This window comes from Panulirus ornatus, chromosome 8 (genome assembly GCF_036320965.1).
Source record: "Panulirus ornatus isolate Po-2019 chromosome 8, ASM3632096v1, whole genome shotgun sequence".
Lineage (NCBI taxonomy): Eukaryota > Metazoa > Arthropoda > Malacostraca > Decapoda > Palinuridae > Panulirus > Panulirus ornatus.
This window is the reverse complement of record NC_092231.1, coordinates 13416182-13428757: the sequence shown is the minus strand read 5'-3', so window position 1 is coordinate 13428757 and position 12576 is coordinate 13416182. Positions and strand designations below refer to the sequence as shown.

Here is a 12576-nt window from a genome sequence, read left to right as displayed (position 1 = left end):
ATATTAAGCTTTCTCTCTGTCTCTCTTAAAGCTGTCTTTTTTCCATGCTAGATTTCTTCGTTTTCGTAAAGCAGTGTTGTTCCTCACCTTTGAAGTTTTTCTCAATTTCATATGAAAGTGTTTTAGCTTGAGTGATAAATTTGAGCATTATCCTCAAAATTTTTTTTTTGTGTGTATGCATGATAAACAGATGCTTTACTCTCTTACAAGAACGTTGCGCTACGACCACAGGGTTCCTGGAGAGCTTAAAAAAGGAATTGGTGTGGATGGTTTAGTCATTTGCTCACTTGAATTGGAGTTATCTTTGTGTGATAAGCTTGTTTATCCCCTCGATGCTGCGTCTGACTGGTGGATCTCCTTATCTACATAAAACAAGCATATCCTTAAGCTGGAGAGTTTATTTCTTTCGTTTATTAAAAGGTTAGACATGCCTGAGTGAGAGTCTGGTTTCTGTCAAGAGGAGTCTTGGCACCATGGTGATGCAATGTGCCAAGTGTCTTCATGGAGTAATACGTGAATCGAAATCAAAAATATTGGCTGCAGGAAGGAAGGTAAGATGAGATCCCCTATGAGCGCTTGATAAAACCATTATTTCATACCATCAGTGAGAGAGGGAGAGAGAGAGAGAGAGAGAGAGAGAGAGAGAGAGAGAGAGAGAGAGAGAGAGCTACACCTGAGGTAAATTTTTCTTTCCTACGTCGGACAAGATCAGACAGAGCTCACGTAATTTGATCATTCGTACGTAATGCCAGATTTCAGACGACCTGCTTGTTCGTCAGTAGTGCTGGACGAGATGCAGCGGAGGAAACTTGATTATGTGTCCCGTAATTTGCAGTACTTTCCTCAGCAGAGGTGCTGTAGCTGAGGTAACTTGATCGTTATCCGTAGCACTGGATCCGCTGCACCTGAAGCAACTTGATCACTTCTCTTTAGTACAGGGCGTGTTACAGCTGAGGTAATTTGTTGTTCGTCTGCCTTTGGTACAGGAAGCGTTACAGTTGAGGTAACATGCTCGTTGATACGTGATGCAAGACACACTCGTCTTCAGATAACTTCTTAGTTAGCACGTGCTGCAAGATACAGTAATGCTGAGGTAACTTCAGCGCTCGTAAGTTGTTCAGGAGATGTTCAGAGCTGAGTTCACTTCATCGCTCGAAAGTCGTGTGGGACACGGTAGCACTGAGGGAACGTCACTGCTCGTAAGATGTGCAGGAGCTGCTAGAACGAAGTTAACATGATCATTCCCACCGAGTGAAAGACTCCTCCATGTTCACCACCTGTTCCGTGAACAGTGTTCTTGAAGTTCTTTGTCTGGTGTGGTTGGCTCCCTGTTCGTTTTCGACTCTCTAGGGCAGTCGTCCTCTTCTTCAGCCGTGGAACACAAATTTGCCACAGAATGTTTATGATTACTGTACAATAAAGTACAATACAGATTTGAAAACGTTCTCCAGAATGTAAAATGTCGGAAAGAGGTATGAGGTAACACGAATCTAAAAGGTCTCTCTGGAGCACACACATAATGATCGCGTACATACACATTTCCTCAAAGACGAAAGGATAGAACAACCAGACGCTAGATCAAGGATGTAGAAAAGTATAAAAAAAAAACAAGATATCAAAGAAGTACTTTCAGTGGATGAGTAAAATAAGGTGAGTGATGAAAGTGTGTATGCTCACAGTTTTAGAAATGTTTGAATATATTGTGTGATCATACAGATAGTCCTAATCAAGGGGCCACTCGAGTATAGAACTTCATCCACGCACTGTGCAAATACATAACAACACACACGTAAACAGAAAGGAAAATGGAATAAACAAAGAAAACAAAGAATCACTATAAACACAAATCTACATATATATACTCGATAAAGATTGTTTGAATTTACAAATATATTGCATACAAAACGATCACAGTACAGAGCACAGAGAAAGAGGAGAATGTGAATGGGAATCTTGGGCTTTTCACAATGTACGTTTGTCACAAAAAGATAATATAACGCGTACAGTCTAGCCCAGAAAGTGGCCAATGTGTGTGCAGTCCAAGCCAGCTGGTGGCTAGCGTTTGTACAGACCAAGCCAGCAGGTGGCCAGCGTGTGAATAATCCAACCCAGCAGGTGGCCTGCGTGTGTACAGTTCAAGCCTGCAGGTGGCTAGCGTGTGTGCGGTCCAAGCCAGCAGGTGGCTAACATGTGTACAGTCCAAGCCAGCAGGTGGCTAGCGTGTGCACAGTCCAAGCCAGCAGGTGGCCAGCGTGTGTACAGTCCAAGCCAGCAGGTGGCTGGCGTGTGTACAGTTCAAGCCAGCAGGTGGCAAAAGTGTGCAGAGTACAAGCCAGTATGTGGCCAGTGTGTGTACAGTCCAAGCCAGCAGGTGACCAGTGTATAAAACAGTCCAAGCCAGCAGGTGACCAGCGTATAAACAGTCCAAGCCAGCAGGTGGCTGACATGTGTACAGTCCAAGCCAGCAGGTGGTCAGCGTGTATACAGTCCAAACCAGCAGGTGGTTAGTGTGTTTACGGTACAAACCATCAGGTGGCTGGCGTGTGTGCAGTCCAAGCCAGCAGTTGGCTAGTGTGTGTACAGTACAAGCCAGCAGGTGGCCAACGTGTGTACAGTCCAAGCCAGCAGGTGGCCAGCGTGTGTACGGTCCAAGCCAGCAGATGGCCAGCATGTGTACAGTCCAAACCAGCAGGTGGTCAGCGTATGCTAGGTTCCCGGTAGAGGCAGCTGCTAAATTGTGAGGGCAGACGGTGCTGATCTTAACATTGTTAACTCTGATTTTAATTCCATAGCTCTTGAGGAACTAGAGTAGCTAAGTATTGATAGCACTTTTCACATTTCAGATCTGATGATGCACACTGATGTAAATTTCTCTACCCAAACATCGCATTGTGTTTCGCGAATATTTGTGGGACGATTTTATAAATGGATATTACCCAGGGCCAACGTGACTTGTGCAAAAATTACTCTCCTCCTGATGTCACATGTAACAAGAACCCCGACACCCCGCACAACTTTCGCAGACAGATGACACTTACCTTCTAGTCTTGATGTGGACACACTTGCGGCATGGACCATTCAGTTCTCTACATTCCCAGTCGTTTAGAAAAGTAAACGAAGAGATTCCAAGGTCTTACAGAGAGACGGCGAAGCGACAATGCTCGATAGAGTCTTTCATTTCAATCTTGTCCTTTTTCAAAAACTCACACGATGTACTGTTTTACATCAAAACTTTACGAGCCAAGAAGGTTTTACAAATATGAATTGATAATATATGTACATTTCTAATACCATGATGGGCCAAACATATGGTCCGCCTTCCAACAGGAAGTTAAGAACCTGAAAGTTTTGAGATACAATTCGCTCTCGACACTTGCTCCCAGCCTTTATCCTGACCGTCCCCTAAAAAGAATATCCAGGTCTTCTGTGTTCGTCCTTCACTAGTCAAGCAACTATGTGCGAGCGTCACCCACCGGTAAAGTTTACGCGAATGCCAGCCCAACTCCCAGGGGGACGACGGCACTGGGAAAGAGATTGAGAGAGAGAGAGAGATAGAGAGAGTAACTCGGCGCGCCTCTGTGCCGAGTGAGGCGGGAGAGACAGAGTGCTAGGGGGTGCTAGCTTCGTCCCCGGGTCGAGACTGGCACTGTAGCGCTCCACTGCCAGGCACCGCGGCTCGAGCATGAGCAGCAGTGGCGCCCCCTACACCCTCACCCCGAGTTAGCCTACTTCCCTTCACCTGTCTACCATTAAACTACCTCTCCTCTCCCCACTACCCTCACCACTACTACCCTCCCGTGTACTGCCAAGTAATGTTCTCTGGTAACTCTCCTCTCCTTCTCTTTCTCGTTCACGGCGACTTTGTCATTCGCTTCCACAGTCACACAGTACTCACCTGACCTGACCTACTTTCGTCTCCCGCTCTTTTACTGCCTGGCTACCTACCATCTCTGCTCATCTGCCTTGTCCTCCTCTCACCTGCCAAGCTCTTTACCTCTCTCTTTCTCCTGTCCTCTCACCTATTCAGACCGCACTTGTGTTTTTTCCTTTTTTCGCGTACGATTTACTCACTTTCCTCATTCCTCCACCACTTCCTTGCGTCTCTCTCTCTCTCTCTCTCTCTCTCTCTCTCTCTCTCTCTCTCTCTCTCATCTCCCGGGCTCTCTCTCTCTCTCTCTCTCTCTCTCTCTCTCTCGCCTACTTCTCTTCCTGACTCACGTGTCTCCTCCAGCCGCCCTATCTGATCATCATTTAACCTCACCTACATTTAAACGTAAACATTTTTGATTCAGAGGTCCTCCCGTAGTATGGCCTGTCTGATCATCTTCATAGTATAAGTCTGTTTGATGCGTTTAGCCGTTCAAAACCTCTACACTGTACAAGACCCGTCGACCAAATACCGAACTTAATTAATGATACGTTTATCATATTTTTGTCCTGCCTCTTACTTGTTGTTGTTGTACCGTGTGCCCTGTCCTTCTGTATTTCCTCTTCTCTTCCCCGAGTCTTCCTCTTACCCCGTATTCCTTTCATCTCATTTATATACTCCTCTTGCCACTCCATCCATAAGTTTCTCTCTCCACTGCATCTCCCGTCCCTTACCCCTCATTCTAATTCCCTACTATTCCCTACCCTCATTTATATCCTTAACTTCTCACTCCTATTCTCCTTCACCCTAAATCTCCCTTACTAATGCTCTCTCTCTCTCTCTCTCTCTCTCTCTCTCTCTCTCTCTCTCTTCCCTCACTGCCCCTCCACCCACCTGCCGTCGTCCAGGCTGTTACACTGAGTTTGTGAGATTGTCGCATTGGAGGGATCTTCCCAGACATGTGTCCCTTTTATGTTTCCGTCTCAAAGTTTGCAGATCCTTTCGCTTCTCACTGCGTTAATAGTTTTTCTCCCGCTTTTAATCCTTTACTTCAGATTTTTACCACAAGACTTAGGAAAGGTTTCAAACGTTCTTCGTCCGTTGGATATATTCAACTCATATATTATGATTTGAGAAACTATATGTATATAGAATTCGCTTCATTCAACTCACCCGTTCATCTATAGGTTCACTATGTTAATGACTGATGGGCAAAAATCGGGTTCAAGTTTCTTACTTGAACATTACATCGTCGCTGAATCTCTCCATTTTCTCGCAAGTATTTGGTCAAGAAAATTATATACGATAACTAAATAGCCAGATAAAGAAAATGAATTTTGAACATCTCCCCATGAAACCCTGTGGTCAAATAAGATGATGAATCCTGAACGTCGCACTCTGAAACTCTTTGTTCATGGAGCAATCGAGTAACGTAAGAAAAAAAAGAAAGATATTCAGAAAGGATGCGCGTCCATTTCGGAGAAAGCGCCAGGCGCAGCGCAGGAACATCCCTTGGCGCTAGGGGTGGCAAGGTGTAGCAAGGAGACACAAGTTCAAAATGATAACACCCGTGACGGAGATAAAAGATGAGGCAGGTCTGCATCACCCCGTCCTCTATAAAGAATAGATTGTATACACCAGAATATGTAAATGAGACTTCAAGACCATAATCTCAAAATCTGGTGGATTTCTTCTTCTTCCTTTATACCATCTCGTGCCATTAATGAAGACTGGTATTTAGGTAACTCCTGATGAAAAAGGTAGGCTTGTGGGCATAGGCTAGCCATGTCAGATGTTGAGTTTCATTGTTATTTCCGTCACTTGGAATGCATTTTCAACGAAGGTCAGCGTGGGGGGGAACAAGCCTTGTTCTCGGATGTTGTATCATTCATGAACATTTTAGTGCTCTGTGTCTCAAAAATATCCTCCTCACTAGAGGGAGTGGTGTTAGTTTATGTTTTACTCAAGCGCGTCGAAGAGCGAGGCTTGAGTAATCTATAAAGACACACAGACAAATTCGTTTTCTTCGAAACAAAAACTCCAGTGACAAAATTTTCCTACGCCACAACTGTATAAAGATTTTAGCTTGCCTTGTGCGGCTTGGGATAAGCAAGATAGGATAGTATTCCTGCAAACCTTCGCCCCATTCTCTCTCTCTCTCTCTCTCTCTCTCTCTCTCTCTCTCTCTCTCTCTCTCTCTCTATATATATATATATATATGCTTTAGGTTTTCTGTGTTCGACTATAACGATTTGTCACACTGGTGGACAATAGTCACTCCTACTGCATCTATACCGAAGGCTGAAACAGAAATGAAGCGTGTTTTCGCACAAAGCCTCGAGCATTCTTTTTTTCAGGTCTACAGTGCACTTCAGACACAGTTATTTTGCCTTCTGTTATCATGCGTCTCCTGAAGCTTTCCCAGGAACATAACAAAAACATATAGGAAGAAAAAACTTATAAACCTCGTTGTAAACATTCGCTTTGATAATATTCGCTGTGACTCAGCGAGGTAAATAATGTCACAAGTGAATCACATCGTGTTTAGGACTGAATCACATCGTGTTCAGGACTGAATCACATCGTGTTCAGGACTGAATCACATCGTGTTCAGGACTGAATCACATCGTGTTCAGAACTGAATCACATCATGTTCAGGACTGAATCACATCGTGTTCAGAACTGAATCACATCATGTTCAGGACTGAATCACATCGTGTTCAGAACTGAATCACATCATGTTCAGGACTGAATCACATCATGTTCAGGACTGAATCACATCGTGTTCAGAACTGAATCACATCATGTTCAGGACTGAATCACATCGTGTTCAGAACTGAATCACATCATGTTCAGGAGTGAATCACATCGTGTTCAGGACTGAATCACATCATGTTCAGGAGTGAATCACATCGTGTTCAGAACTGAATCACATCATGTTCAGGACTGAATCACATCGTGTTCAGAACTGAATCACATCATGTTCAGGAGTGAATCACATCGTGTTCAGAACTGAATCACATCATGTTCAGGACTGAATCACATCGTGTTCAGAACTGAATCACATCATGTTCAGGAGTGAATCACATCGTGTTCAGGACTGAATCACATCATGTTCAGGACTGAATCACATCGTGTTCAGAAGTGAATCACACCGTGTTCAGGACTGAATCACATCGTGTTCAGGATGTAAAAGACATCCCTCCGGAGAAAATAGATTAGATTCACAGCCCATATTTCAAGCTTTACTTCCCTCCGTGAGGCAGGTTTGTCCACCTCACTAACTCCTTCCCAGACATCAAAGTTCCCTCAGATTTGTGCTCCTTTTTATCTTACTCGCTTTCCTTTATGTCTCTCCTCACTCCTATGCCATCCCACCTTACTTTTCTCTCTGTATCACCCTATTTTTTTCATTTACTCGGTTTTCTATTCTTCTATATCATCCCAATAGTTTATCCTTCTATCTTTGTTTGCTTTCAAATTTTGTCGGAGGTCTCGCCGAATGATCCAAAAGAAAACGAGTAAAATGATGATCTTGTTCTGAGATCTCAACTTCCCTGACGCCTCGAGGAAACGCCTCTGGACCTCTCATCTGGAGGCGGCGTTGTCTCTCGACCCTTCGACTGGTTCGTTCGACTGACTTTTGACATTACATATCTCCAGCCTCCTCAGGAAGGACAATTCCTGACCTCGTTTCTAACCTCGAACGTCAAGTTATGACCTTCTGACCTTTATGATAAAGGCCTCCCGTGCAAGGTTGGCTGTCTTCTTCCCCTCGTTGCCTGCCGTTAACTTTGTGAAACGTCTTCGTATCAAGTCGTCATCCATGCATATTTTGCATATTATCACCTTGAGTTACTACGCTGGTTTAAGTAGCTCCTGTTGGATCAATTATCTTATCATTTAAAGGGCAACGTAATTTTTCTAATGGGATAATTCCAGGACCCCGTTTTTACTGGGTTCCATTAGTTTCTAGGCTGCGTTATCGTCAGTAGCAGGGAAATGATGGATCTGTTTCGTGTGAAAGGTTCGACAACAACATTGTACTCTTTTTTGTCCTCTGAAGATGATGCAATCTTGCTTAAGGATGACTTTTTTCATCTCAGTGTACCCCATACAAGCAGTCTCACGTGATACCCACACTGTACGTATATACGTGAAGCATATAGACCCCATTTAGCTTAACTCAATTTACTGGGCTCGCCTCCAATATTTCCCGTGTTGTCTTACTTGATAGCCTTGCCCTCTATGCCAAGAGTCATTCATTCACACATCTGCGTTTCTCATACTCTTGATCTGTCCTTGTCATCCATCAATTATGTAACCTTATCTATATCCCTTCGTTGAGCCACTCACCTCCTCATTAATCATCCTTATGCATTTATCCATCTGTCTCACCCTTACTCCCCTGTCATTCCACCCATCTTGTCTCTCAACTGTATCTATTTCATGCGCCCTACTTAAGCCATGATCCGTTCAGCATATCTCCTGTGGTTGTAATTTATCGTCTTTCATAACCCCTCATCTTTCTCCCACACCAGATATCTATCACTTCTACTTTCCTCTTTTTTTTCCACAAACAGATTTTCATCACCTCACCACTTTTCTCCTCGGTAGGTTCTCATATACCTCATCTCTACTTCTCACAAAACTTGCATTATCTCGAACTTCTCCCCAAGACAAACCCTCATTCCACCAACCCTCGTCCTTCAAGCAGTTCTCCCTGTCCTGCACTTTTTCTCCTCTCGTTTTGCCCACAATCGTGGTTTTCGTAACCAACCTTTTTCGTCCTCCTGCAAGAGCTTCATTATTCCACCTTTCTCCTCGCTTCACACGACCCTCTTACTCCACCTCCTTCCTCCAATCCGACTCTCAGTACCCTACTTTTCTTACCCCACCAGAAACTCTCTCTAATCCACCGCCTATTACCTCCGCCGCTATCCTTGCGTCGATCTCCTAGACTACGCTTTCATTACCCACATTTTTTTTTTCCTTCAGCTCATCTTCATCGCACAACCTCTCTCTCTCTCTCTCTCTCTCTCTCTCTCTCTCTCTCTCACAGGCCAAGTCTGTGAATACCCTGCTCCTTTCAAACCCATCTACATTTAAATACAGTTCTACGAGACAATAAGACACCTGAGTCTGCAAAACAGGGAGAACTTTTAGTCTTTATAAATCACGTCTAAAAAGGAGGCTGGCGCGCGAGCCGGCTGGTGATATATGAATGTGAATCGAGAAAAATACCTCTGAGTCTGTAGTGAGCTCAAAAGAGGACAGAGTTGACGAGGGTCTTGTGTTACTCATATAAGAGACATTTTTCATTCGCATTGTTCAGCGGGAGGACAAACACACTGATCCTGTCATCTTTATGCTGTGTTTTGATATCAAGCGTAATGTGAAGCACTGGCGCTCCTTCGTCAAAAAGGATAAGGTCTATTGTTAATGGCGAAAATGGTGAAATTCCGGGAGGAGCGATACGCTAGTATCCAACAGGGCGTTCCTTGGCGCCTTAGACAAACATCAGTTGAGATCCTTTGGTAACAGTAACATCAAACAGCTGCAGGAGAAGGATTGATGTTGTCGTATATATGTTTCTCCAATGCTGAATTCAATGGAGTTATCCGTCATTTTCATTAATCATAACAGCCCTTAAGAGACCACTTAAAGCATTTGTATACAAATATTCATTATTCATTTCCTGCTCTATGGATATATTTTCTTTTTCATGTCGCAAACTAAAGTCACGAGAAAAGTCTTGTTTGAGGCCAGGCCTTAAATGAGATATGAAAGTTGGTCATAAAACTTGGAGAAGTGGGGAATGAGAAAGAGGTTGAGAATTAAAGCTTTCTCTGTAGGAGAAAGGGGTGGGTGGTGTCGTATCTGCTACGAAGGATAGGTGACATAGTGATTTACTGGGAATTAGACCTACATGGTCAAGCTTAATGCCTGTGATTTCTGAGAAGCAGAAGCCAAAGCAATGTCTATTGAAGAATGAAGGAGAACAGACGCTGCAGTGCAAGGAAAGTGGGCCATGTGTTCAGGTCAGACTGGGAGATTTGATGAGAGTATTTTGGATTCGAATCTTAACAAGTGGTGCTGGAACATCCCTAAAAGTGGTAGCAATATTCTATGCAGAGACGTATCATACCCCCTTTGTATAACCTGAGTAATTGTATTTCAACAGATTTTCGGTATCTGAACAGAACTCTCATTTTCTCTGCCGTACTTAACTCAATATGAAATAATCGTCTTCTAAGACCAATTAGATATTACGGTAATATCTACAGCGTTTATTACGGTAAACGTAAAATCTTAGGGTCGTGAAAGGAGACAGGACAGTGGTGAAGAGTCTTAGAAAAGGATACATGGAATAAATTGAGCTTTAGTAGCATTATTCTTAAATAGGTTGCAATTGCCCCACTGGGAATCTGTTTTTGTAGAGACGGTTTTGCGAGACAGTTTGAGAAAGCGAAGATGGAAGTGGATTTGAAAGACGCTGATATAAGGAACAACTGAATTGTTAGCCTGTGAGTGTATTTGGTAATCTGTTGAAAAATAAAGATCTTTGAGTGAAGGAAAGGAGAACGTAGGAGACAGGAGATACCTTGAGATACTCCATCGGCGTTGGAGAAATAAGGAAGAGGCTGATCCTTCGACAATATAGGAGACATACCGGATATAGTGGAAGCTCAAGAACTGAGTAAGGGAGGGAAACCAAGAAGGAAGGAACTCTGAGATCAGGACATCTTGTCAAGACCTTTCAATATATCTTGGGCTGAAATGTATACGATTCCATAGTCTATCACACAAGACGATCAGGCATAGATAAGACAGTAGAGGATGTCATCTCATATATGTCAAGTTGCGAAAGCCAAACCTATGATCAGAGAGAAGACTGTGGAATTCAAGATGTCTAAGGAAAAGGGAGTTAAGAAGAGATTCAGAGACTTTGAACACAGTATGAAGGCAGAGGATATGGACCAAGTTTGGAAGGGTGGGAACAGTCACCCATCTTTGGAAAAGACTGTTCCAATATGCTCTTATAAGATGAAGGAAAACCTTCAAAGTGTGGAAAAGTGCGAGTAAGTAAGTGTAGCAAGCAATAAGTTCAGAAGGGCACTCTTTCAAAGACAAGGAGAGATGCGATCTCGTTCACGCGTTTGTCTTGACTGTGAGCACAGCGAAGTCTTTTTATGACCGTACAAAAGAGATAATTGGGATTGGATACAGAATTAGTAAGAGGCGCGACGAGGAGTTTGAGAATGTGAGACTCATCGAAGGTGGAGTTAGAGGAGACTTTAAAAGCCGGAAAGAGTTGTTTTATCATTAGGAGAGACACCTATATTGCCGTCAGAACAGAGAGAAAAAAAAAAGTAGTGAATGAAAGGAAGCATGACTAAAGACCAGAAAAAATAAACAATCTGTGGGAGAAGGGAAGAGGTTCTCGCATTTCCTTTGGATAGAGGAAAACTTCGCCTCATAAAAATCGTATTAGCAACGATTTCTAGCAGAGATGATATCTTTATGTGAGTCGGAGAAAGGAATGTTTTTCAGCAACCGACATGCCAGGTCCCTTGCCCGTATGGCTTCAGAGAATGGTTGAACCACTAACTGGAAGAAGAGATAATCCGAGAGGAAGAGGAAATGTGTGTCTCTAGTCTCATAAGAAGTACCAGTATTGACGTTACGTTGAGGCAAAAGGAGCAAAATTAAGAGAGGTTGATAGGACTATCTTGAGGGCGAGAGGACTATCCATCAACTAATCATGAAGCAAATATCAATCAAAGAGGTCTGTAGAGTAAGGAGAGCAGAAAGCGAAACACAGGGAATCGGTGATAGCTGAGAGACAAAACTAACGACAGATGGCGTAAAATTTTGGAGACTGAAGGTTTGAAAGACTTATGACAGGTACGATGTGTTGGAATGAGCGCAAATTCGCCATACAAAGTGGAATCTTGAGTAAAAATGAGAAAGGGAATGAAAAAAACATCGTTCATAAGCTGGATCTCCTAAAGAAGAAAGATATAAAAAGAGAGGTAACACCGTGATAGTGTTCAACAAAATGAAAGGTTAATACAATGACCGCATAAAGTTAGTGAACTGAATGAGTGTCAGGTCTATGGGATGGGCAAGGGTCTTGGGAAGTATTGGTACTGCTTCTACCTCAGCCCTTTGTGTCATTGGCAGTAGAGTCAGGCCAGGGAATCTTCACACGTCATACTGGGTAAAACCTTTATAGACTTTCACTTTTGTATCTGAAGAATCTTAATGAGAGAACGGAGAGGAGAGAGGAAAAAAATTGAAAACAGGTTGTGAAAACGAGTGCATATGACATGAAAGGGATTACACTGAAACTAAGGGTAACATACTGGAATTATAGCCAAGGTACTTTAGTCTTGACGTGACGGAAAGTAAACAAGACCAGGAGACCTAGCACGGATGGTAGAAGATAGTTCAAACACCACTTGAACTGTCTGAAGTAGGAAAGAAAATATTACCCGAGGTTGTTGCCGTCTATAACTTACTTCCTTCGGGGGTGAGATACTAGGAGTTGGTGAGAGAACTTAACCTTAATGGAGCTGGGACTACGGGAGGGGATAATACCTTAATACCTAAACCCTCATTTACTCTGCCAACAGAGAAATTCTCCTCACATTAGGCTCTGTACTTTTAATGCTCTTTCTCTTTACGTTTGCTATACCGCAAAA

At 43.2% G+C, this 12576-nt stretch overlaps 1 protein-coding gene across 3 annotated transcripts in view; it reads right to left on the bottom strand.

Annotated features, from left to right (window-relative positions):
• Positions 1-3655, bottom strand: part of LOC139749835 (allatostatin-A receptor-like) — a 321402-nt gene extending 317747 nt beyond the window's left edge. For all 3 annotated transcript variants that reach the window (XM_071664140.1, XM_071664139.1, XM_071664143.1), the window contains exon 1: positions 3039-3655. The gene's annotated coding sequence lies outside the window, so the exon portion shown is untranslated. The remainder of the gene's footprint in view (positions 1-3038) is intronic.
• Between the last annotated feature and the right edge of the window lie 8921 nt (positions 3656-12576).